At 37.3% G+C, this 27896-nt stretch overlaps 1 protein-coding gene and 1 long non-coding RNA gene across 2 annotated transcripts in view; both read left to right on the forward strand.

Moving 5' to 3' along the window:
- Window positions 1–27896, forward strand: part of DDAH1 (dimethylarginine dimethylaminohydrolase 1) — a 157154-nt gene that overhangs the window by 36932 nt on the left and 92326 nt on the right. The gene's annotated exons all lie outside the window — the stretch shown is intronic.
- On the forward strand, window positions 1293–8622 carry LOC133244371 (uncharacterized). Its single transcript, XR_009735388.1, has 2 exons — window positions 1293–4779; window positions 4846–8622. It is a non-coding gene; the product is annotated as an uncharacterized LOC133244371 (long non-coding RNA).

Raw genomic sequence — 27896 nt, forward strand, 5'->3', positions numbered from 1 at the left:
CCACTTACACTTTCATCAAGAGGCTTTTGAGTTCCTCTTCACTTTCTGCCATAAGGGTGGTGTCATCTGCATATCTGAGGTTACTGATATTCCTCCCGGCAATCTTGATTCCAGCTTGTGCTTCTTCCAGTCCAGCGTTTCTCATGATGTACTCTGCACATAAGTTAAATAAGCAGGGTGACAATATACAGCCTTTTCCTATTTGGAACCAGTCTGTTGTTCCATGTCCAGTTCCAACTGTTGCTTCCTGACCTGCATACAAATTTCTGAAGAGGTGGATCAGGTGGTCTGATATTCCCATCTCTTTCAGAATTTTCCACAGTTTATTGTGATCCACACAGTCAAAGGCTTTGGCCTAGTCAATAAAGCAGAAATAGATGTTTTTCTGGAACTCTCTTGCTTTTTCGATGATCTAGCGGATGTTGGCAATTTGGTCTCTGGTTCCTCTGCCTTTTCTAAAACCAGCTTGAACATCAGGAAGTTCACGGTTCACATATTGCTGAAGCCTGGCTTGGAGAATTTTGAGCATTACTTTACTAGCGTGTGAGATGAGTGCAATTGTGCAGTGGTTTGAGCATTCTTTGGCATTGCCTTTCTTTGGGATTGGAATGAAAACTGACCTTTTGCAGTCCAGTGACCACTGCTGAGTTGTCCAAATTTGCTGGCATATTGAGTGCAGCACTTTCACAGCATCATCTTTCAGCATTTGAAATAGCTCGACTGGAATTCTATCACCTCCACTAGCTTTGTTCGTAGTGATGCTTTCTAAGGCCCACTTGACTTCACGTTCCAGGACGTCTGGCTCTAGGTCAGTGATCACACCACCGTGATTAACTGGGTCGTGAAGATCTTTTTTGTACAGTTCTTCTGTGTATTCTTGCCATCTCTTCTTAATATCTTCTGCTTCTGTTAGGTCCCTACCATTTCTGTCCTTTATTGAGCCCATCTTTGCATGAAATGTTCCCTTGGTATCTCTAATTCTCTTAAAGAGATCTCTAGTCTTTCCCATTCTGTTGTTTTCCTCTATTTCTTTGCATTGATCACTGAGGAAGGCTTTCTTATCTCTTCTTGCTCTTCTTTGGAACTCTGCATTCAGATGCTTATATCTTTCCTTTTCTCCTTTGCTTTTCGCTTCTCTTCTTTTCACAGCTATTTGTAAGGCCTCCCCAGACAGCCATTTTGCTTTTCTGCATTTCTTTTCCATGGGGATGGTCTTGATCCCTGTCTCCTGTACAGTGTCACGAACCTCCGTTCGTAGTACCTCAGGCACTCTATCTATCAGATCTAGGCCCTTAAATCTATTTCTCACTTCCACTGTATAATCATAAGGGATTTGATTTAGGTCATACCTGAATGGTCTAGTGGTTTTCCCTACTTTCTTCAATTTAAGTCTGAATTTGGCAATAAGGAGTTCATGATCTGAGCCATAGTCAGCTCCTGGTCTTGTTTTTGCTGACTGTATAGAGCTTCTCCATCTTTGGCTGCAAAGAATATAATCAGTCTGGTTTCGGTGTTGACCATCTGGTGATGTCCATGTATAGAGTCTTCTCTTGTGTTATTGGAAGAGGGTGTTTGTTATGACCAGTGCATTTTCTTGGCAAAACTCTATTAGTCTTTGCCCTGCTTCATTCCGTATTCCAAGGCCAAATTTGCCTGTTACTCCAGGTGTTTCTTGACTTCCTACTTTTGAATTCCAGTCCCCTACGACGAAAAGGACATTTTTTTGGATGTTAGTTCTAAAAGGTCTTGTAGGTCTTCGTAGAACCGTTCAACTTCAGCTTCTTCAGCGTTACTGGTTGGGGCATAGACTTGGATTACTGTGATAGCTTTCATATGGCAAGCCATTTCTTTGATGGCACAGAAAAGAGGTGGGTTTGCCTTTCTAGGAAGAAAACAGTGGTTACAGGGACAGAGCAGGATTTTTCTTCTTTGGCTCCTTTGATATGCTAGAAAATAAAATATGGTACCTCAGGATTTTCATAAATCTTGCTGTGTATTTTGTTCAAGTTTGTGAAAATTCATTTTTAGGAAATAAAAGTACTAAAAACTTCTTAGAGCTTTGGAGAATAATAGGGATTACCTTTTTTTTTTTACTAGTAAAAGAAATTATTGTACAGTTGTCCCTTGGTATCCTTGAGGGATCCCTCGAAATACTAAAGTCCATGGGTACTCTAAGTTCATTATATAAAATCGAATAGAATTTGTATATAACCTACTTATGTGCATCCTCCCTTGTACTTCACATCATCTCTAGATTACTTATAATACCTAATACAATGTAAATGCTATGAAAATAGTTATAAATACAATGTAAGTATTATATAAATGGGCTTCCCTAGTGACTCAGATGGTAGAGAATCTGCCTGCAATGCAGGTGACCCTGGTTTGATCCCTAGGTCAGGAAGATACCCTGGAGAGGGGAATGGCTACCCACTCTGGTATATAAATAATTGCTGGTTCACAGCAAATTCAGGGTTTGCTTTTTGAAACTTTCTGGAATTAAAAAAATTTTTTTTGATTTGCAGTTAATTGAATCTGCAAATGCAGAACCCACCGATACAGAGGGACAACTATAGTTGTCAGAAATTTCTTCTGTTGTATTCCCCAAACATATTTTCATTGTGTTCTCAAAGCTGAAATAACCTGTAGGATTTATGTTGTGAGGGCCCGTGATTCTGTACCTTGTTTTTATCATCTTATGAATTATATAGTGATCTGTGAAGGCACTACTGAAGTCCATTTTCTGATTTTAAAATATGGCACTTGATTTGAGGAGGGGCGACATGGCCCTTTGGGCTTTGACTTAATTCTTGATTCTTAATCACTTCATTATATATGAGCAGTGGTTCTTAGGCTATTGAATTCTATTTCCAAAGGTGGCTGTCTCCAATCTTTGCTATTCAGGAGGATGCAACACCTTGTACCAGGGATCCTGGTATGTTACTGCAATGCCCGATACTTTAAGGCTGAGTTCAGAAACAAGTGACTGTCATTATCACTGTGGCTATTTAGTGAGTATTTACTATGTGACAGGATCTTGAGTTTTTTTAATCTCATGAAATCCTCTGAGGTAGATGTTAATATCCACATTTGACAAGCCCCAAAAGTAAGCCCCCAAGAGATTAAATAATTTGCCCAAGATTACCTACTAATACATGTTGAAAACTTGATTCTAAACTAGACTTTCTGACTCCCCAACCCTTGCTGTTAGCCTAGTATACTCTACTACAACTATTAATAATTACTAATTCTCCATTCTTTTACCACCTCCCACTAGCTAATCATGATGCAGACAGCTCCCAGTTGCTAAAGGATGCGCTTTCTTTCCAGTGATATTGCTATAAATAAATCCTTTTTCTCATGCACTGAGATAACATGTATAGTAAGAAGAGAATCCAAATAAAATTCTGAGAGTTTGCAGAGTTTCTATTTGCATGAGAGACAAATAAGCCTCATAGGACTCAGTGACATTTTGTTGCCACATAATGTATATCTTTTTATAATTGAATTGAACTCATGGGAAGCATTGGAATTGATAGTCAGCCTTGGATTCAGACTGTGAAGCAAGGAAGGACCCAGTCTGCTTCCCACTGCACTGTGTAGGACACGACTGAGCGACTTCACTTTCACTTCTCACTTTCGTGCATTGGAGAAGGAAATGGCAACCCACTCCAGTGTTCTTGCCTGGAGAATCCCAGGGACGGGGGAACCTGGTGGGCTGCCATCTATGGGGTCGCACAGAGTAGGACACGACTGAAGTGACTTAGCAGCAGCAGCAGCTAGTAAAAGAAATAATGCTAAGCAAGAAGTACCTTTAAAAACTGGGAATCTGGAGGGTACAGTGTGCTTCTTCCAACTCTCACAGAAGTGGCTGAAGAAAGAAATGATGGAGCAGAGACTCCCAGATTGGTACCCGCATTCAAACAGTGAAAATCAGGATTCAGAGCCTCATCAACTGACTCTAAAAATCAGTGGCAATGAGATGTGTTTGCCCTACAAAAGTTCATGATAGTGAGGGTCTGATGACAATTCCCTTTTTAACTTCAGCTTGTGTTGTCACCTAGCCAACTCTTATGATAAAAGTTCTATATGAGGTCAATATGCTAGGCATTGCACCATAGTCTATTAGGACTGAAGGTGGGAAGAAGAATAAACAGACAACTATAACAGTGATAAGAGCTGTAACTAAGAGAAACACTGAGCACACTTGTCTAAAGTAGGTAGGTCTAGGAGGACTTACCATAAATGGTGTCATCTGAGATGAGCATTCATTTATTTTTAAAGATATTTTTATTACTTTCAGATATGTACGTGCTTATTTACATTTGTCACAGAAAAATGAAAACTTTGAAAACTTATATAATACTATGGTGAATAAGAGTGAGTGGTGACAGTAAATATCCTTGCTTGTTCCTGATCTAAGAGAGTTTAGTCTGTCACCACTAAGTTTAAAATTATCTGTAAGATTTTTATAGATAATGTATACCAAGTTGAAAAAGTTCTCCTCTATTCTTATGTTTTTGAGTGTTTTTTATCATGAGTGTTGATTTTTTAGTGCTTTTCTGAATCTATTGATAGATTAGTATCAATAGTATGATTCAATCATTAGTATGATTTTTCTTTTTAAACCTGTTTTATGGTAGATTGTGTTTATTCTTAACATATTGAACCAGCCAACTTGATTATAGTATACAATTCTTTTCATCTATTTCTGAGTTCTATTTGGTAATACCAGCTGTGGATGTTTGTGTCTCTGTTTATGAGGGATATAGGTCTGTAGTTTTCTGTGTGTATGCGTGTGTACACATATGTATGTGTGCTGTCTTTGTCTGATTTTGGTACTAGGATAATCCTAGCTTAATAAAATAAATTGAAAAAAAAAAATGAATTGAAAAATGTTTCACCATCTTCTTTTTCTGGAAGAGATTGTATAAAATTGGTGTTAAATCTTCTTCTAATTTTTGGCAGAACTTTCCAGGGAAACCATCTGAGTCAGGAGAGTTTTGTTTTGAAGTTTTAAAATTATCAGTTGAATTTTCTTAATAGTTATAAGACTACTCAGATAATCAATTTCATCTTGTGTGAGTTGTGGTAGTCTGTGTTCTCCAAGGGATTGACTGTTTCAATCTATGTTGTTAAATTTATGAGTGTATAGTTGCTTGTAGTATTCCCTTATTATTCCCTATATGTCTTCAGGGTCTGTAGTAATATCCCCCATTTCATTCTTGATATTGGTAATCTGTGTCTTTTCTCTTTTTTGGTCAGTCTTACTAGAGGATTGTCAATTTTATTGATCTTTTCAAAGAACCAGCTTCTTGAAACATTAATTTTCTCTATTGCTTTTTCTGTTTCAATGTCATTAATTTCTGTTTTAATCTTTATTATTTTCTTCCTTCTATTTGCTTTGATCTCATGGGGCTTTTGCTCTTATTCTGTGTTCTTGAGGTGAAAGCTTAGATTATTTATTTGTAACTTTTCCTCTTTTTCAATCTAAGCTTTTTAATGCTATAATTTTCCTTCTTAGCACTACTTTAGCTGTGTTCTAAAAGTTTTGATATTTTTATTTTCATTCATTTCTCTGTATTTTTCCATTTCCCTGAGACTTCCCTTTAACTCAGTGACTACTCAGAAGTATGTTGTTTGGTGTCCAGGTATTTGAAGCTTTTCCTGTTACCGTTCTATTATTAATTTCAGATTTGATTTCATTGTGGTCAGAGAACACTGAATAATTTCAAGATTTCTTTTCAATTGATGAGGTTTGTTTTATGGCCCAGGATATACTGAGTTAAACGTGTTCTAGTATATGTTACATGGGCACTTGAAAAGAATGTGTATTTTGCTGTTGTTGGATGTTCTATAAATATCAGTCGAATGCTGTTGGTTGATGGTATTTTTGAGTTCTTCTGCGTCCATCCTGGTTTTATATGTACTTGTTCTACCAGTCACTGAAAAGAAGGGAGTTTAAATCTCCAGTCATATTTGTTGATTTGTCAGCGTATTGCTGTTCATCCTGCTGACTATGCCTGTTGTATTGCTGGTCCTCCTCACAGCGCTGATTATCTTCCTGTTCACACTGTTTGCTGAACCCAGGGTAGACAAGGCACAAGCTAAGAGGCTGGAAGAAGATGGGAGGAGCCGAAGGAACTGCAGACACATTTCTTCTCTCCTGGCTGGCACAGCAGCCATAATAGAGCCTCTCTCCTGGTTGATGCAGCAGCCATAGCAGTAGACATAACATAACCATAACATAGCCATAACCTAACCTCATATAACATAATCATGAGGCTGCTCCAATGTAGCCCCAGTGCAGCAGCAGCCAGGGCCTTCATGGTGAAGCTCATACAGGCGTGCCTCACAAAGTAGCCCATGACCAAGCAAGTACCTCCAGACGTGCATGTGCTGTGCTATAAGTGATCTCAGCTGTTACATAACTATGCAAAGTCATTGTTTACAGAACATGGGGCCAAGAGGGTCTGCGAGAGCTTGGGCAGGACCCTGAATGGCTCCATCTTGTTAATTTCCCCAAGGTCGCTTTCTCTTTATAATTTTTCTTCAAGTGTTTTACAGCTCTATGGGTTGGTGCTTAATTATTTAGGATTGCTAGGATTGCTGAGTCTTCTGAGTGGATTGTCCCTTTTAGCATTTTGTAATGTCTCTTGTGCTCTCTGGTAGCTGTCATTGCTCTGAAGTCTATCTGACATTAATATAACTACTCCTGTTTTGTTTTGACTAAGGTTTCCATACTACATTTTCTATCATCTTATTTCCTATCTACCTATGTCATTATGTTTGACATGAGTTTTTTTGTTGAAAACATAAAATTCTGTTAGATTTTTTTAACCACTTCAATTTCTGAATTTTAACTGATGTATTTAGATCACTTGTGGTTAATGTAATTATTGATATTTTAGAGCTAAGTCCAACATCACTACAGATGGTGACTGTAGTCATGAAATTAAAAGATGCTTGCTCTTTGGCAGAAAAGCTATGACAAACCTAGACAGAATATTAAAAAGCAGAGACATTACTTTGCCAACAAAGATCCATATAGTCAAAGCTATGGTTTTTCCAGTAGTCATGTGTGGATGTAACAGTTGGACCGTAAAGAAGGCTGAGCCCCAGAGAATTGATGCTTTTGAACTGTGGTGTTGGAGAAGACTCTTGAGAGTCCCTTGAACTGCAAGGAGATCAAACCAGTCCATCCTAAAGGAAATTAGTCCTGAATATTCATTGGAAGGACTGATGCTGAAGCTGAAACTCCAATACTTTGGCCATCTGATGCAAAGAACTGACTCATTGGAAAACACCTTGATGCTGGGAAAGATTGAAGGCAGGAGAAGGGGATGACAGAGGATGAGATGGTTGGAGGGCATCACCAACTCAATGGACATGAGTTTGAGCAAGTTCTGGGAGGTGATGAAGGACAGGGAAGCCTGGTGTGCTGCAGTCCATGGGGTCACAAAGAGTCGAACACAACTGAGTAACTGAACAGCAAAGAGCTAAGTCAGCCATTTTTGTTTTCTGTATATTCTATTTTCATATCTCTGCTTTATTCTTCTAACCTTCCTGTGGATTATTTGAACAATTTTTAGAATTTTAAGAGTATATCTCTTTGTACAGCTTATTTAGTGAAGGAAATGGTAACCCACTCCAGTATTCTTGCCTGGAGAATCCCATGGATGAAGAAGCCAGGCTACAGTCCATGGGGTCGCAAAGAGTCGGACATGACTGAGTGACTTCACTTACTTACTTACTTACTTATTAGATATATTGCATATACATAACTTATCAGTTTGAGACATTTTATCAGTTTGAGTGAAGTATCAAAATCTTACCTTCCTTTACTTCCCTTTACCTTCTTTCATTTCTAATTGTCTTGAATATTTCCTACACCTACATTTGGAATCACATCAGACAGTCTTATAATTTTTGTTTCAAATGTGAAGCATTATTTAGAAAACTCAAGAGGAAACTGGCATTGAATTATTTATATTTTTACTGCCTGTTGCTCTTTTTTCCTAATGTTCTAAGATTTCTTCTTTTAGTTTTCCTGTCTGTTAAGAGAACTTTCTTTAGCCATTTTTAAGGGTAAGCCTGCCAGTGTCAAATTCTCATAGTTTTCATTAATCTGAGAATGTCTTGAATTTCCCATCATTTATGAAGAATATTTTCATTGATATAGGATTGGATTGATGATCCAACAATCATTGGACTGACGATTCTTATTTTTTGGAGGGGGAGTGTTATTTGAAAACTGTGCTACATTCTTCTAGCCTTCATCAGTTCAGTTCAGTCGCTCCGTCATGTCCAACTCTTTGTGACCTCGTGCTCTAATCTTCATAGTGTCTGGTGAAAATCCACTCCTCTTTGAATTGTTTTCCTTCTATATACAAGTTGTTGTTTTCTTGCTGCTTCTGTTATTTTTGTTTGTTTTTGGTTTTCAGAAGTTTGACCATCATGTGTCTTGGTGTGGATTTCTTTGAGTTTATTTTCAGAATTTGTTTGGCTTCTTGAATCTGTAGGTTTACATCTTTTGCCAACTTGGGGAAGTTTCAGCCATTATTTCTTTGAGTACATTATCAGCCTTACCCTCTTTCTCCTCTCTATCTGGATTCTGATGACATGAATGTTAGAATTTTGTTGTAATCTCATAGGTTCATTTGGTTCCTCTTCATACCTTTATTTCTTTGCTACAAATTTCTCTTATTCCATTTGTTTCCAGCATTGTGTAATTGCTCATCGAAGTATTTATGATGACTGCTTTAAATTTTTTGTCATATAATTCTAATATCTCTGTCAATTAGTATTGGTATCTGTTGATTCTTTTTAAAATTCTAATTGTGGTTTTCCTTGTCCTTGAGATAATGTATGACTTTTCAATTGAAATCTGAACATTTTAAGTGTTGCAGACTGTGGATTTTATTTAAACCTTTTAACTAGCTTCCTCTGACACTGCTCTGGCAAGGGAAAGAGGACAGCATTGCTTCAGTATATATATTTGGCCTCTTTTGTTCAGTATAACCTTGTGTTACCCATTGTGTTTATCTATTATGTTGAATCTGTAGATTAATTTTTGGCGAAATGACATCTTAACAGTATTGAATTATACGAAAAAGACCCAGTATGTATTTAGTCTTCTTTACTGTCCTCCTGCAATGTTTTGTAAATTTGTAGTTTCCTTAACTAGTTGATCTTTTTGGTGCTATTATAAATGGTATTATTTCTTAAAATTTATGTTCCAATTGTTTATTGCTAGTATATAGAAAAACAATTTTTTAAATTGTGTGTAGTGAGTGTATATCTGCAACCTTGCTAAATTTACTCATTAGTTCTATTAATATTTTGTGGATTTTATTGGATTTTCTATGCACATGCTCAAGTCACCTGAAAAAAAAAAAAAAAAACAAAACGTAGTTTTACTTCTTTTCTGAACAATATATCTTTTCCTCCCTTCCTTTGTTTTTCTCTTTCGACTTATTGCTCTAAAACCTTTAATGCAACATTGAAAGAGGTTATGAGAATTAACATCCTAGCCTATTTCTAATCTTTAATCTTTAGGGGAATCTTTAATCTTTAGGGGAAAAACATTTAGTGTTTTGCCATTAAATGTGATGTTAGTTGTAAGTTTTTAATAGATGCTTAGATTGAGAAAGTTTCTTTCTACTCCGAGTTTCCTGAAAGTTTTTCTGAATTTCATGAAGGATATTACATATTTTCATATGACTTTTCTTCAGCTTTGAGATAATCATATGATTTGCTATTCTGTTAAATGGTGAATTGACATAATTTTTTAAATCAATGATCAAATTAAAGCATAAAGGTATTCTTATTAAAAACTGTCACAAATTAAGGAGGCCCATTTTCACCTTTATTTAATATTGTTCTTCAATTCCTGGCCAATGCAATAAAATATGAAACATAAATAAGTGGCCTAGCACCATCATATGTGCTATGCTCACTTCCATCTAACCATGGCCCAAAACACTCCTCCTTAAGGCTTTGCACTGCATGTTCTGTTTGCCTTGAACACTCCTCTTTCAGATATATGCATGGCTCATTTCCTCACTTTCATCAAGCCTTTCCTCAGAGAGGTCTACACATACTACCTTATTTAAAATTGTGAAACCTTCTACTTCTTGCCTTCCTTGTCTCCCTTATTCTACTCTGCTTTTCCATTGGATGTATCACCTTTTCACATGCTATATTTATTATGTTTATTTGTTGTTTTTATCCCCCACAAGAATGTAAGTTCCACCAAAGTGGGAATTTTTGTGTGTATTATTCATATTTGTTTTCCTATTGTCTAGTATTGTTCCTTGTGTAGGAGATGCTCTTTAGATTGCGCTGAATTAGTTAATAATTATTGGAAAGGAAGAGACTAAAATCATGATTATTTGCCTTCTTAAACTGTCTGATTAGAAATCCCAAGGCAATCAAACAGAGAACTATTAGAACTAATAGGCAAATCAGGAAGAAAGATCAATTATTATTTCATATAATGTCAATAACCTATTAGTAAATATTTTAAAACTTATGTAAACCTAAAATGCCTGAGAAAAACTTTTATTAAAAAATCTCAGAACCCATATAAGGAAAATTATAAAACTTTACTGATATATAAAATAACAAAAAGTAAAATGATGTGTTTCTGAATAATTACTAAATATCACAATACAGTATGAGGTTTTTTTAATATTATATATCCAATCAAATGCCAGCAGGATTTTTTTGCTTTGACAAATGAGTGAAAGCTCATATAGATCCAAGAATGTGAGCAAAAGTAACCGAGAATACTTTTCAAGAAGTGGGGATTATATTTGGTTGGAGAATTTCCTTCATTATAAGGTGTTGAAACATAGCATTGTACAACAATAATGCAAAGGGTATTGTTTCAAAGAGTAGACATAAAAATTAATGAAACATAGGTAGTCTAGGATCTAGACTTGATTATATGTAAGAATTAGCAAATGTGTTAGGAGGCATCACAAAGCAGTGGAGCTGGGCAATTGATCAATCATTTTTAAAAATTAAGGTGTCAATGCCACTGTCTCAATTCATGCCCCACTCCTCTCCCATTGTGTCCACAAGCCTGTTCTCTATGTCTCCACCTCCATTCCTGCTCTGCAAATAGTTTCAGATAGATAGCTAGTGGGAAACTGCTGTATAGCACAGGAAGTCAGCTTGGTGTTCTGTGATGACCTAGTGGGATGGGATGGGGGGTGGGGAAGAAGCTCAAGAGGGAGGGGATATATGTATACACATGACTGGTTCATAACATTGTACAGCAGAACTAACACAACATTAAAGCAATTGTGTTTCAGTGAGTGCATGTGTGGTCAGTCGCTCAGTTGTGTCCTACTCTTTGCAACCCCGTGGACTGTAGCCCACCAGGCTTCTCTGTCCATGGGATTCTCCAGGCAAGAATACTGGAGTGGGTTGCCAAGCCCTCCTCCAGGGGATCTTCCTGATCCAGGGTTCAAACACACCTCTCCTGCATCTCCTGCATTGCAAGCAGATTCTTTACCACTGAACCACCAGGGAAACCCTTATATTTCAGTTGTGGTGGTGGTTTAGTGGCTAAGTTGTGTCCGACTCTTGTGACTCCATGAACTGTAGCCCACCAGGATCCTCTGTCCATGGGATTTTCCAGGCAGGAATACTGGAGTGGATTGCCATTTCCTTCTCCAGGGGATCTTCCCAACCCAGGAATCAAACCCAGGTCTCCTGCATTGCAGGCAGATTCTTTACCAACTGAGTTGTGAGGGAAGTCCATATTTCAATAAAAAATTGCAAAAAAAAAAAAATTTAAAGTCTCATGTGACATATCAAAATAAATGATAGATGGATCAAAATGTTAAATATAAAAACTAAAAAGTAATGAACCATAAAGAAAAAGAGAAAGAAGTGATTTTTGTGTTTTTAGGATGGGGACGAGGGGAGTAGTGTAACTGTAAAACAGGGAAAGGAATAACAATGGGAAAAATAAATCACTTTCACTACTTTTTACACCTTAATATCATCCATTGATTTTTAATTAATAAAAAATATGGTATACAAAAATGCTGAATTGTTTTCTTTGAATCCTACATTTGAGCTAAATAAGTGAAAAAAAAAAATTATCTGAGGTTTATATGTGTTTTTTTTCATCAAATATCAAGAGCATTGAACATATTATACATGGATTTTAAATTAAATAAGAAATCACAAAATATTTATTTTCCCTCAAATTTAAAGCTTTCCTAGCATTTCTCTTTATAATTAGCATAGTTTGGGTTATAAATAATATATCTATGTTGTATTACATAGTTATTAGCTTGTTGACGTTGTTTTTATGAAAGAATATGGATGATTTTAAAGATTTTCTTATAAAAGGATGGTACATATATGGAAGCTTTAGGGTTTTTTTTTTTTAATATGCTCATTTTTTTCCAGCTTAAGATTTTAGTATGAAGAAAGTGAATCTTAAAAGTTATCATCACAAGAAAAATTTTTATAACAATGTTTGGTGATGAATGTTAATTAAACTTATTGTGGTGATCATTTCACAATATACAAATATCAAATCATTATGTTGAAATCCTGAAACTAGTATATCAATTATTTCTAAATAAAAAATAATAATTTGATACAAGTTTTATGTATATTGTTGAATATTTGTATATGTATATTTCTTTGTTGTTATGTATATTATTCAGTACTGTTAATGAATTAACAATAATACCTGTGAAATTCCTTACAATTTTGTGTATCAACTAACCTTCTTTAGAAAATTCTAATGATGTTCTCAGATTGCATGCTAGATTTTTTGCATTGTTACAGTTGTCATTGTTGTTTAGTGTTGAGGATGGAAATCTCTATACATGTCAACCCAATACTTGATGCGTTTTCCGGAAATCATTGAGGGGAGATAGATTTCATATGCAGAGGTGAATAGGAAAACCCTCTCCCTCCCCGCCAGGACAAGCTCAAACCCTACACTGCTGCCCTGCCACTCCCTTCTTCTGGGTCTGCCAGCTTAGGTCCCTTGCCAGGTCCTTGATGTTTTACCTCCTAATTACAATTCTTCTTGGCATCTCAGACTTGCCACAAAAATTCTCGTAACTTAGCATGCATGCTAAGTTGCTTTCAGTTGTGTCCGACTTTTGAAATCCTATAATTTGTAGCCCGCCAGGTTCCTCTGTCCAAGAGATTCTCCGGGAACATAAAGGACCTTAAAAACAAAAGTACAAAAAAATTGAGCACTGTATATTTGTGTGTGTGTGTATGTATATATGTATACATACATATATATATACATATATGTGTGTATGCTGCTGCTGCTGCTGCTAAGTCACTCTGTGTGACTTAGTATGTGTCCAACTCTATTAGACCCCATAGACGGCAGCCCACCAGGCTCCCCTGTCCCTGGGAGTCTCCAGGTAAGAACAATGGAGTGGGTTTCCATTTCCTTCTCCAATGCATGAAAGTGAAAAGTAAAAGTGAAGTCGCTCAGTCGTGTCCAACTCTTAGCAACGCCATGGACCGCAGCCCACCAGGCTCCTCTGTCCATGGGATTTTCCAGGCAAGAGTACTGGAGTGGGGTGCCATTGCCTTCTCCAATATATGTGTATATATATATATATATATACACACACACAGCCTGGCCCCTGATGGCTCAGAAGGTAAAGAATCTGCCTGCAATGCAGGTGACCTGGGTTCGATCCCTGGGTTGGGAAGATACCCTGGAGGAAGGAACGTCTACCCACTCCAGTATTCTGGCCTGGAGAATTCCATGGACAGAGGAGCTTGGTGAGCTACAGTCCATGAGATCACAAAGAGTCGGACACAACTGAACGACTTTCACACAGCTTGGCTCCAAACAAGTTTTTTACATGGATTCGTATCATGCAATATAGAATGTCATAGAGTGGATTCCATGGTTTGAAGTGATCTTCTCCGAACCTATAAGTTTAAGCCAAATCTAAATGGAGAATTATAAGGTCTGGAGTGTTGTTTTGTTTTATTGGTTTTGGTTTTGGGGAGTCAGTCCAAGTCCTGATCAGTTCATGCCCCTAATTTATTTTCACCACACCATGCCTTCAAGATGCTAAAATACCAGAGCAAAAAGGGATAAATTTTGTTGGTTTTTTAGAAGCCTTAGTTACTAAACATTTGAATTAACTAATGGAAGGTGGAATAGAAAAACCAAATCATCAAGTAAACTGAAATTCATTTATATTTGTTTCTGGAGTATGTCATGTGATATTTTCCTGGGAAGATTCACATTCTTAATTATGTTTGGTTTACAATAATATTAAAATAACCACATTTCCTGAGTACAATTCAATTGCGCCATTAAGGGATGTAGTATTCTTTCATCATTCCAGGCAGTGTGGAATCCACTGGGAATAGAAATTGGCCATGAATAATCCACAGAAATGACTATATTTAGAAGCATATATAACATCAGATTTTGCATTATCTCTGAGTTCTAATGTTGATTAGATGACTCAGTTTCATAACTTTGGAGAGATATGGGGGAGTCTTCTTGTTAATTTAGCAAAGATTTATCTGAGAGCCTTCTTTATACCATGCACTGTGTTAGTCCATGTAGATCGAAAAATGGGAGATGAAGAGTCAATACCCTCAAAAAGTTTCCTGGGTGGTGATGCTCCAACTTGCCATCTTGACCCTTTGTTCACCCGTTCATGCTCCAGGACCACCAAACAGGGCAAGACCACTGCCCCCAGGGAGTTCACAGTCTAGGAAAGGATGTAGAAGGAGATGAACCTTAAAAATGGAGAAATAGCTCACACAGTCCTTTTAAAACTTTCTAACTGCAAAGTCAAGCTCATTTCCTGAGGATCTTTCAGAATGCCATTTATTATGCCTGCTGCTGCTACCACTAAGTCGCTTCAGTTGTGTCCAACTCTGTGCGACCCCATAGATGGCAGCCCATCAGGCTCCCCCGTCCCTGGGATTCTCCAGGCAAGAACACTGGAGTGGGTTGCCATTTCCTTCTCCACTGCATGAAAGTGAAAAGTGAAAGTGAAGTCGCTCAGTCATATCTGACTCTTTGCGACCCCATGGACTGCAGCCTACCAGGCCCCTCCGTCCATGGGATTTTCCAGGCAAGAGTACTGGAGTGGGGTGCCATCACCTTCTCCGATTATGCCTAGGGATGACCAACATTTTTAACTATAAAGCTTATCATGTTTTAATTAACGTAGGTCGCACCCGCTGGGATGTTAGCACAGGTTCAATGCCTGAGGTTGGGAGAAAGTATATCATCCTTTGAGGATCCTGCCTCTTGGATTGATTCCGAGAGCAACCTTATGTGAGAAATGGAAAGGCACCTTGAGACCACCCACATCACCTAGTTGGACTCTTCTCAATTTATGAGGCTGTAAATAAGTGTATGTAAGGAAGGTTTCTTATGCCTCCAAGCATCAGCTTTGTCAGGCTGTAGGTGCTGCTCACCTAGTATCAGATCAAGAGTTGCCCAAGAGGATCAAATGTGCTATAGCACAGGGGAGGATATGTCTAAGTGTTTTTAAACACTATCATAAAGTTTCATCTTAAAAAGAAAAATAAGAAGAGAAGGAGAGAGAGAAAATGTTTCCTGGTTGACAGACGCACAAGGAGGATTCTAGCTTAAGGAACAGCGTTATGTAGTTCACTTCGGGCCCTGGAACTTGCATCTTCTTGCTCTCTGACAGGGAAGGTAAGGCATTTCCCCAGGCCCTAGAGACCTATCCTAGCCATTTGCACTGGGACTCAAAAGTCTCCTGTCCCCACAGCCCTCCCTAGGTTTCCAGTCTTCTTTACAGCTTTGGACTTCCGTGGTAGCCCTCTTTGCCCGTTTCACTTTCCTGTGTTGCTCTTTCTAGCCACATGGCCACAGATGCTTGGATTTTATCATACATACTCAATAGAAGAAGCCTTTACTAGAAAATTGTAGCCCAGCAGAGCTAAAATGCTTGATCATCCTGCATAAAGCACTGCTTTCTTTGCTATCCAGGCAGGCAGGATTAAACAGCAAGCTGCTGGTTGTTGATGTTGTCTGGAGTTAACTCTTGAGTCTACTGCAGGAAGTCGGTGGGGAACAGGCCATTCCCACTGCCTTCTCAGATATCTGTTCACTGACCTGGCAACAACCTTCCCCTTCTTAAGTAGCATTTGTCTCCAAGTAAGCCTCTGCACATGCAATCATATCCTTCTCCCAAGCCCTGACTCTAAGAAGTCTGGAAAGGCAGATGGGTAACTTAAAGGATCTTGGGTGACACCACTTGGGTTCTGAATATGAATAGACAATTTAGTGGCAGTTAACTGAGACCCAGCTAGTTAACACCTGACTGCCACAGCAATCTATTACTTTCCGTAACTTGTGAGACCATGATACGGAATGGTGCCACGAACGTAAGGGTTGGGCTCAGTAGCTTGGATTATTCTCTCCCTCATGTTCAGATCTCAGTGTTGGAAGAGATATTTGACACCTGAAAGACCAGAGTCTTTCTACTCACTCCTTCGCCTAGGATATTTGGGAGGACAGTTCGTTAGGAAACACATTAATGTTTATGAGGTGGGAAGGATGCAAAAAGAAAAAAATATGCTCAAATATCATTAACTCCTGTTGTGACCTCTTCTGACTCTTCCGCTTTTTCTACTCTTCCAAGTGTCACATCCTTAGAGAGAAACAAGATATTTTCACTATGTTTATTTGTTTGTTTTTCAAGAGCAGTTTACAACAGTCATGTGAACACACCCACTTTAACGATCATGTAAGAAGATAGATGACTATTCTGGCCTGTCCTCTGAGCTGGCTCTGCAGGGACTGGCAAGACACAAGCATTTTGCACATGCTATTTCTATATAGAGATCTCACAGCTGTAAAAGCCTTGCTTAAATCCAAGTTACCATACAAACCAGCTGGAATAAAACCCCAAATAAAAGTTCCAAAACTAGCTTGTTTCTTCTGAGCAGGCTCCTTGATGGCTAGAAATCTGAAACTTCACATAAAAAGTTCAAGAAAACAAACAGATTTGCTGACATGCCATAATCCAGGATGCTCTCTTCTCTAAACTTGTTCTTCATTGTCTCTTACATTGGAAAAAACAAAACCAAGAAACAAAAACAGAACTACTAGAATGATGAACCCCTTACAGACTGCAGAATCGAGCAGGGTTTAAGTGGGAATCGGAGGCCTGTGTTATATTTTATATGTCAGCACCAACACTGTCTTTGGTTAAATTATGAAATGGAAAATGGAGCTAATGCTAACTCGCTGTGATCCTGAACAAGTTACTTAACTTCTCTGAGCCTTACATGCTTCACCTATAAAATAAATAACTTGAGTTAAGATCACCCACAAGATAATAAGGATATTTAGAAGTTTTAATTCAAGTGGGTGTGCAAAGAAAATGTAATGTTTCTTGACACCTTTGAGAATTCAGATAATTTACTGAATGTCAGTAACAAATTAGTTGTTTGGGTAAGCTAGTAGCTGGTTACCCTACTTATAAAGCTTGTGTCTTGAGTCTCAAGCATTTTCAAGACTGCCTGAACAGTGGCCACACAATTGCTTATGCAGTAAATTAATATTTAATTCAGTAAACATGGTTTAAGGGACTTCTGAGTGCAAGGACTTACGCCAGATGCCACATACTGACATTTTTAATCCTGTAGCACTTGGTTTAAAAATCACTTTCATATGAATTATTCCATTTTTCTACCAATACTACATGGACTGGAGAGGGCAAATATCACCATTTTACAGACAAGGAAATTGAGGCTCAGTGATGTCACATAGAATGCCAAATTTAAATCTATTGTTTCTGGGTTCCAAGGAATGGATAAAATATAAAAGGAAAGCTTTTTATGAAAATTAAATGTTGGATAATGATATGGCTAACATTTAATGAGTTCTCACTGTGTGCCTGACACTAAGTCTCATGTGTAATTAATTTAATTCACATAACAATCCTATGAAGGAGGTACTAAAATTATTCCTACTAGTGTTTAATATAATGTAAGATCCACTAGGACAGGATTTTTATCTCCTTTGTTCACTGCTATATCCCCAGCATAGCAGGCTATATAGTCCATGTGGTCACAAAGAGTTGGACACGACTGAGCAACTGAGCACACACATACATATCCCAGCATAGAATAGAGTCTCACACAATAAATATTTTTTATTTTTTTGAATGAATGAAAGTTTCTAAATGTTTTAAATGAATGAATCTCTGTATTTCAGATAGAAAAACTGAGGGACAGGATAATTAGGTAACTTCCCTTAAACAAGATTAGTCAGATAATTCAGGATGGATGCAGGATTTAAATGTAGATAGCCTAATCCAAAATTCTTTAAGACCACAAGCTATCCTTGTATTAAAACAGTCCACCAACCAAAGTATGCTTATGCTTTGAAGGGAAGTTTTAAACTACTTTGAAAAAACATAGTAACTTTTCTTGTCCTTGGATTTAAGTTCTTGCAAAGGAACATTTAATTGATATAGAATCCCAGACTTGATATTAATATATAAGCCTTATGTATTGAGATAGTCAAGATTGAAAAACAGTTGTTTAACTGAGCATTCTGGTACTTCTACTTGAGAATGCATTCTCTAATCAAATGTGTAATGTTTTATGTTTGTGTTGACCAAGGCACTCGTTACAAACTAGAAAAGTCTGCTGCTGCTGCGGCTGCTGCTGCTGCGTCGCTTCAGTCGTGTCCAACTCTGCGCGACCCCATAGACGGGAGCCCTAGCTTTAATTTATTCATCACAGAAATACAACTGTCTGAGAGATGGAGTGAATACCCATAGAAAGTTGATGTAGCTGGTGCAGTGGGGAAGGATGCAAATTCATGTCAGTCAAAATAAAATATTAAAGAAAAACTGGGTTATCAGAAATTTGTTGGCTTGTGAAGATGAACCAGTGAAAATCTAGAAAGAAAAGTAAGATAAGAAAAGAAACAATGGCTTGCCTTTGAAAAGTAAAAATCTAAAACATACAGTCTTGAAGTGAGGTTTTTGGTTTCAACATGAAAGAATTGCAGTGTGAACTATAAAGCCTGACTTCATCCAGCAGTTAATACAACATGACAGCTCACCTGGAAATGAACTGTAAAGCAATGTTTAATTTAAAAACAATACTGTATGATCTCAGTAAGTGAAATGGTAAAAGCTGCTTAGCAGAGCATAAGTAAATGTTTCAGTGAAAAGTACTTTCTCTCCTACAAGTAGCTTGTGACAATAGACTGGATGACTGTGATAATTTTCATTATTGTGTACATAGCTGATGCAATCCTTACCTATATGCTGTGTGTTTACACTTGCTTCTTTTACACTGATAAACTAAAAAGGAAAGCCAAAGGTGGATTCCTCTTTACTTTGCAATTTTTTTCTATTATAAATCTAATTAATACATAATCACTGGAGAAAATTGGGAAAATATAGAAAAAGAATTTAAATTTAGCATCTCAGAGTTTAAAATTTTCCTTTAAAGAGGTGATATATATATGCCTATGTTAAGCCCTTTAGGAACTCAAAATATTGCTTTTTGTTTTTTATACCCATGTGAATTAAAGAGGAGGGAGATAATGGTACCCATTTACACATTTGAGAAAGCAGAGATACTGGATAAGGAAAGGAAAAAAAAGACATGGATTTTTAGAAGTCATGCTCACTAGACTGTATCTGCATCTACAAAGGTCTTCCTTTTCCTGCTTAAATCTGTTCTTATATCATGTATTGACAGATATCTTCTTAGTTCATGTTTGTACAGAAAAACATAAGTATGTCAGGCTGTACCATCCACATCATACCCTAGTCTCTCTAGTCCCCCCATCTCTTTCCCATCTTGTCCCAAAGTAATTAATAACCTTCCAAAACACCAACCTTGATTGGTTTCATTGGTGAATTCTCTTCAACATTTAAGAAAGAAATGACACATTCTCCTAAGCTCTTACAGAAAATAGAAGTTGAAGTACTTCCTAACTCATTCTCTGAGGCTACTATTACCCTAATACCAAAATCAGATAAAGACATTACAAGAAAGGAAAACTACACATGGCCAATATCTCTTATTAATATAGATATAAACATTCTCAATAAAATATTAACAAACTGAATCCAACTGTGTATAAAAATAATTATATGCCATGACTGAATGGCACTTATGTCAGGTTTCAAGGCTGATTCAGCATTTGAAAGTTGTTCAGTGTAATCTACCACATGTAAAGGCTAAAGAAGAAAACATTAATAATGAAGATAAACATTTGACAAAATCCAACACTCATTCACGATTTTTAAAAAAGTCAACAAAAATTAGGAATAGAGAAGAACTTCCTCAATTTAATAAAGAACATCTACGAAATAGCAAACAAAAAAAAAGCCCTCAGCTAATACATTCTTGATAGGAACAACCTGAATAGTTTCCCACCAAGATCAGGAACACTTGATAACAAAGACGTTCTCTCTAACCATTGCTCTCAACATTGTACTGAAAGTCCTAGATAGTGCAGTAAGACAAGAAAATGAAATAAATATATAAAGATTTGGAAGAATAAAACGAAAGTGTCCTTTAGTTGCAGGTGACATAATTGTCTAAACACAAAAAGAAAATCCAAAAGAATTGACCAAGAAAAAAACAAAAAACTTCTGGGAATTAGAAGAGCATAAAAAGTTCTCAGGACACAGTGTTAATACACAAAAGTTAATTGCTTGCCTATATACCAATAACAAACAATTTGAAATTAAAAAAATATATATCATTTACAACAGCACCAAAAAAGGAGAGAAAAAAAAAGGAAAGAAGGAAGCAAACTGGAAGCAAATATAGGTTAATAGATCTGTATGTGGTACATCCATATAAAGGAACGTTAATCATCAATAAGAAATGAGGAATAAAGCCATGAAAAGACATGGATGAATCTTTTTTTGTTGTTGGAGTATAATTGCTTTACATTGCTGTATTAAGACGTGGATCAATCTTAATGCATACTGGTAAGTGAAAGAAGCCAGACTAAAAAAGCTACATACTGTATTATTCCAATAATATGATGTTCTGGAAAAGGCGAAACCATAGTGACGGTGAAAAGATAAGTGAGTGCCAGGGATTCAAGGAAAAAGGAGGAGAGTTAAATATATAAAGCACAGGGGATTTTGTGGGGCAGCGAATCTATTCTGTTTGATAGTTATTTTGAATACGTGACACCATACACTTGTCAAAACCCATAGAACATTACAACACAAAGAGTGAACTTCAGTGTGCACGCATGCATGCCCGTGTGCTCAGCTGTGTCTAACTCTTTGGAACCCCATAGACTGTAGCCCACTAGGCTCCTCCATTCATGGAATTTTCCAGGCAAGAATACTAGCGTGGATTGCCATTTCCTACTCCAGGGGATCTTCCTGACCCAGAGATTGAACCCACGTTTCTTGCATCTCCTGCATTGGCAGGTGGATTCTTTACCACTGTGCTACCTGAGAATCCTAAACTTCAGTGTATTCAGACTTAAGAAAAGAAAAGAAAAAAAAAAAAATTGGGGATGTTGGGAAACCAGGATGGAAAGCAGAATATGATTTTTAAAACCAATTGATCCATATCATAAGGTATGAAACCACCTCACTGAAGTGGGTGGGTAAAGAGCTGCTGACCTAATAAATAACTTTGGGGATGAGTGGCATCTCTAAGATTAAAAGCAAAAGAAAAGTATATAAGCACTGTACAACAGTTGACATTTTTTTTCCTTTGGAGATACCAGGATTATTGCTGTACACATACGCTGGAATCGAACGATTAAGTAAATGGATGGCAGATGGTAGAAGCTAAGTGTCTCACTGTTGGAGCAGAGTTTGCAGATAAGAAAAGCTAGAATGATCCCTACAGTAACAGATTAGAGTTGGAGACACTGGTATGAATCCATGTTTAACTTAATATAAATACAGATGGTTACATATAGAAATGTTTGTAGATATGTGTGTATGGTTTGATATATGGAAATATAGTTCTTGCTCTGTCAACTGAGAGGGCCTACAGTAGCAACACCCCAGCATCAGTGATCCTTCCTAGCACCCAGATCTTGGTTTCTAATATCATCCTCCAATAAAAAGAACCAGAACTCCTTATTAGAAATAGCTGATTTTAGGACTGGATCAAGAAATGTACACAGTGAACCTGGATCATCTTGTAGTGCCAGAAAGTTAGGAAATACTTAAAAACACACATACCAGACTTCCCTGGTGGTCCAGTGGTTAAGAATCTGCCCTCCAATGCAGGGGATACGGGGTTCAATCCCCAGTCAGAAAACTAAGGTCCCATGTGCCACAACTAGAGAAGCCCACACACTGCAGTAAAGTCCCAGTGCAACAAAAATATAAAAATAAAAACATGCAGTGGTGGAGCATGGCAAAGGGATATAGGAGCCAATATGAGCTAAAGATGGAACAACAAAGTGAATAAAATGTTATTGGATTATAATCCAAAGTATAAAATAAATATACTTGAGTTCATACTGATACAAATGAATTATTGAATAAATGAATACTCATGGGAGAAAAAGCAATCTTCTATGCAGAAGAATTACAAATAATGTATGTAGATACTCTGCCCTCTAGGATATTGGAGCAAAACTCCCTACATCTTAAGTGTAGACTGCACATGGTGACTTCGTCCCAAAGGTAGAAAAGGGAGAAAAAAGTAACTTTACATGGGATAAACCTGCTAAAAAACCTACTAAAAACTGTCTCAGCCAGGTGATCAAGATCACTGTCAAAAGTGATGTCATGTTGGCAGTATGTGCTCTTGATACAACGTGATGAAAAAGGAGCTTTACCTCTGTGGTCTTCCTCCCCCAAAATCATCCTCCCCCAGTCTAATCATGAGGAAAATATTGGGCACATTCAAACCAGGGGACATTCTATGAAATACCTGACCAGGAGTCCTCAAAACTCTCAAAGTCATCACAAACAAGGAAAATCTGAAAACTTGCTACCACCAAGAGAAGCCTAGGATGATGTGATAACTAAATGCAGTGTAATATCCTGAACAGAAAAAGGACTTAGGCTAAAACTAAGGCAGTCTGAATAAAGTATGGACTTTAGTTGATAAAGCTATATCAGTATTGGTTCCTTAACAAGGTACCAACGTATGGGAGCAAAGGTACCATGCTAAGGTATGTCAATTATACAGGAAACTGGTTGTGGGCTCTATGAGGGCTGCCTGGATTAGCTTCACAATTTTTCTGTAAACCTAAAATTGATCTAAAAACGAAGTTTATTTTTTAAAAAGATTACCCAGACTTTCTCACCGCTGCTGTCCTAAGGGTCAGTACATTGCACAACTCCAGAAAACAGCACTGGTATAAAATTCAGTGTGAATGATCTCCCCAGGAGTTGTGCAAGGCTGCAATACTTCTCCAACTTTAGTGGCTTTTTCCTAAGAAAAATGAATTGCCACACATCAACTTATGTTTTCCTTGAGAAATTTGCCATCAGTTTATTACAGATTCTACTTGACTGGTTTTCTCAGGAAGGAAAAGTTGGGCTGAGTCAGTAACAAACCTTTTTTAGACAGACATATGAAAGACACTTTCTTGTTAAGCAGGCATCAACCCAACCACATATGAGTGGAGAGGGACATGGAGCCAAGCTGGGGAGACGTGACTACTTCTCCTGTCCTGGCCCGTCCACACTCCACACTTGACCACCTTTGACCTCGGTCATTGGATAGGAACCACAGCCTGGCCCAAATGGCGGTCTTAGCGTTTCAACCTCCTGAACTAGAAAACAGCCCAAATGGGCCAGAAAAGCCAGAGAAAGTGGGAACTGTGTTTAAAGTTTCAGTGACACATTTCTGAACATCAAGAAGAGTTTTTCCACCAGCTGAAGAAATTCTACATTTTTTCAGCTTGTTCAAATGAGAATGTGAAAGGTGAAAACTTTCGTTGACTGCTCTGAAACATATTTAACTGAAATATGTAAATGAAATATTAAATCTCCATGAAATGTGAGATCTTTTCTGGGATTTGGTCCATAAATTGTATTCCACCAGATTTGAGATCATAAAGTTTCTCCATTTCAGACCAAATTAGTGATCTCTTTCTGTTCCTATAAGTTATAACCCCCAGATGTGTCAAATTATGTTATGAAAACCATATAAAAGAAAATTTTTAGGAACTTCATAAATTTCTTGTTTTACTGAGGTTTATTGGTCTTGTTTTAATGGGAGAGAAGAGAAATTAACCTTTCATGTTTGTACTTTTTTTTCCACACTGAAGGGAGACTCTGAATTGTTAGGGCAACAAGGGAAAATGCCTAACTCGGGCCAATTTCTTGAACAGACTGTCCAATTGCTGAGATAAGCCTCTTGCAGAATCAAATGTATGTTTTTGTGTTTGGTCTTGGATCTTATCTGTCTGCAGCAGCAGCAAGTTTAATAACAAAGGAGGTTCAAACAGATGAAGCTGCTGTTTCAGCCTCTTCTGCTAGTGTTTTCAAAGAGCTCAGTAGATTTGGTCATTATGCCCATCCTAATCAAACACTTTGAAAGCTTATCTTCTCCCACCATTTCCTACAGTCTTTCCGCAAAGCAGCCATTATTAGTAATTATTAGTAGAATGGTATGTGGTGTGTAAATATACTTAATAGGCAAATTTCTAAGACATTGTTTAAGACCATCTTTTAAAGAATCTAATGAATTTTGGGTTTTAGTTGTCAAATTGGAGTCTTTTGCAATTTTGCAAATCAACACATTGCAGTTGATTGCCTAAATTTGTTCTTCAGTTCATGAGAGATAAGGCTTTTGTAGTGCAAATAAGTTGGATCGATGCCATTAGCGCATATAGATGACAGTCTGAGATGGTTTCACTCTTTTTGTGTTGAATAATTCTACAGGAATAACATGCTGATCATAAGGAAGTTATGTATATGAAGGTTGGTAAAGGGGAATATTTTAAGGCTTTAAGATTTTCCTGGAATGAAATGGGTGGGATTCACAGTCTAAATTTGTTTTTCTTAAGAGGACCCTGTTTGCTTAAATTCCCAGAAAATATGATCAGAGTCCTTGGTCAACCAAGTTGTGGGAGTGTATAGGAGCCCAGCGCTGAGAAGGGAACCTGCCAATGTTTGGAAGTTCTGGGGGAGGTGATGCTGGAAATGAAATTGCTAGGATGGTAGGGGTGGGGACCAAAATTCCTAGAATGCAAGTATATTGAGCCCACTTGCCTCTCTGTGAGTGGGGCTCGACCCACAGGCTGGCTTCCCTGTCCTCCCTCTCACTCACCCAGCAGAGGACTGACCCAGCCCCGCCAGGAGACAGCTGTCCTTGGCTGGAGCCAGCTCCTGGCTGCAGGCTCTCTGTGCTCCACACTGCCATCCAGCCCAGCCAGCTTGGCTTTGAGGCCTCGGATTTCATCTCCAAGTGCCAAGAGTCCCTTCACGAAAATCAGATTTTTTTTTTCACCTGGCAATTCTATCACTTTGCAGTTGGTGGGTTTCGTCCACAAAAATTGTCTTCTAGAAGATAAAATCCAGTAGAGCACTACCCAGTAAAAGCTACACAGAGAACCATAATTCAAAATCCCAGGCCAGTAATCAGATTCACTCCAGATCCGACCGCACCTTTCTAAACTCTTTTTTTAGAAACTAGAAATACTTGTTTTGGAAATAAATATCTTTTGGGAATGTGTTATTAACTTCACGAGCATTTCTCTGTGGATAATCAAACTAATCAGATACTATTTGCAAAAGGAAACCAAGATTATAGTCACAAAAGACCACCATGAGTGACTTCGTTAAAGTAAAAATTTCAGAAAAGATCTATTGTTTCTTCTTACCTTGAAGAAAATTTTATGCTAATATGTTCTAATATAAGCAAACCCAAAAGTATGAATATCAACATAGATAAATTAGGGAATTATTTTAGTTGCTTTACTAAGGCTTTCAGTATATAATTTATATAAGTAGATAATAACTATGGTAGGATGCAGGTAGAATTTGATTTATTTAAAAATGTAGCTCACATATGATATTTTTTAATTATTGAAAAATTTATTATACATTCAGAAGAGTGTTATAAAACATAACTAAACAGCTTAAAGAAAAATAATAAAATGAACACTTGTGTATTTATTACACAGATTAAGCAATCAAAACTTAGAAGACCCATGAATACCCTTCCTCACTCATAGTCTTCCCATAGGGGTAACTACTCATCTGAATTTGATGTTAACTTATTTCCTTGTTTTTTTCCCCCATAATTTAATCATCTATGTATTTTTTTTCCTCTGAAATAATGCAATGTGTAGTTTTGTCTGGTTTTTAGCTTTATTTTTTGTGCAAAAATGCATCTTTTTTTTTTCCCCTTTCAATTAATCTTTTCTTCATTTTAAACTACATTATTTTATCTCTTTTACTGGAGTATACTTGCTTTACAATGTTGTGTTGGTTTCTGTACAGTTGAAGTGAATCAGCTGTGTATACATACATCCCCTCCCGCTTGAACCTCTCTCCCACTCCCCCACCCCCATCCCATCCCTCTAGTTCATTACAGAGCACCCAGCTGAACTCCCTGCGCTGTACAGCAGCTTCCCACTAGCTAGCTATTTTACGGATGGTAGTGTACGGCAACATGTCAGTGCTACTCTCTCAATTCATCCCACCCTCCCCTTCCACCCCACCATGTCCACAAGTCCATTCTCTGTTTCTGCCCTGCCAATAGGCTCATCAGTACCATTGCAGGTTTCAATATGTGTGTTAATATTTTTTTTTCTCTTTCTGACTTTCTTCACTCTGTATGACAGACTCTAGGTTTATCCACATCTCTACGAATGACCCAGTTTCATTCCTTCTTATGGCTAAGTGATATTCCATAATATATATGTACCACATCTTCTTATAAATAGAATCATACTTTATATTTTTGTGTGACTTCTACGCTTAACATTACTGTGTGTTGTAGTCCAGAGTAAAAATAAGTACATTCAATTTGTTCACCTATTTTCCTGCTGATTTACATTTAAGTTAGTTCTAGTTTCTTGCTGTTATGAGAAAATCTTGCAATTAATAGTCTTAAACATGTCTTCTGGATTGCATGTGCAAGAGATCCTCTAGGGTACATACCTCAGAATAGATCTGGGTCGTAAGGTATATATATTTTCATCTGTACCAAGTAATGCCAAAATGTTTCCCAAAGTGGTTGTTCCTGTTTATGTTCCCACAGCAGTTGAACAAAGTGCCCATTGCATCACGTTCCCTCCAACACTTGATATTATTTGATTTTAGTTCTTTCCAGCATAGTGAGTATGAAATGCTATCCCATTGTGATTTTTGTTTCCCTGATTGCCAGTGATTGGATGTCTTTTTATATGTTTATGAGCCATTTGTGTTTTCATTTACTCCATGAATACTGCTTGAGCACTTCCCATTTGCTAGGCACTGTTTGGGTCTCTTCCACTTCTTTGAAATATCTGTACCTGTCCATTGGCCATTTTTCTATTGAGTTATTTTCCTTTTTCAAAGGAGTTCTTTATAAGTTCCAGAAAATCCTTTGTTGGCTATATGTTTTACAAATATAACTTCCAAATTTGTGGCTTGTACTCTATGGTATTTTTTGATGAAGGGAACCTCTTAATTTTAATGTGGTCATATCTCCTTTTTGTATTGTCTTTTTAAAGCTTTAATGTTTCTAATTAAGATTTTACTTCTATTTGAAATATATTCTTATATATTGTAAGAGGAAAAGATCCAATTTCTTTCTTTTTATTTTATTCCCCGTATGGAGAACTCACTCTTCTGGCATCGTTACTGAATGGTGTCTCCTTTACCTGCTAACCTACAGTGCCCTCTTGGTCACGAGTCATGATCCTGTGTATATGTTGGGTCTGTTTCTGGGTTCTCCCTTCTGTTTCATTG

Source organism: Bos javanicus, chromosome 3 (assembly GCF_032452875.1).
Source record: "Bos javanicus breed banteng chromosome 3, ARS-OSU_banteng_1.0, whole genome shotgun sequence".
NCBI classification, from domain to species: Eukaryota; Metazoa; Chordata; class Mammalia; order Artiodactyla; family Bovidae; genus Bos; species Bos javanicus.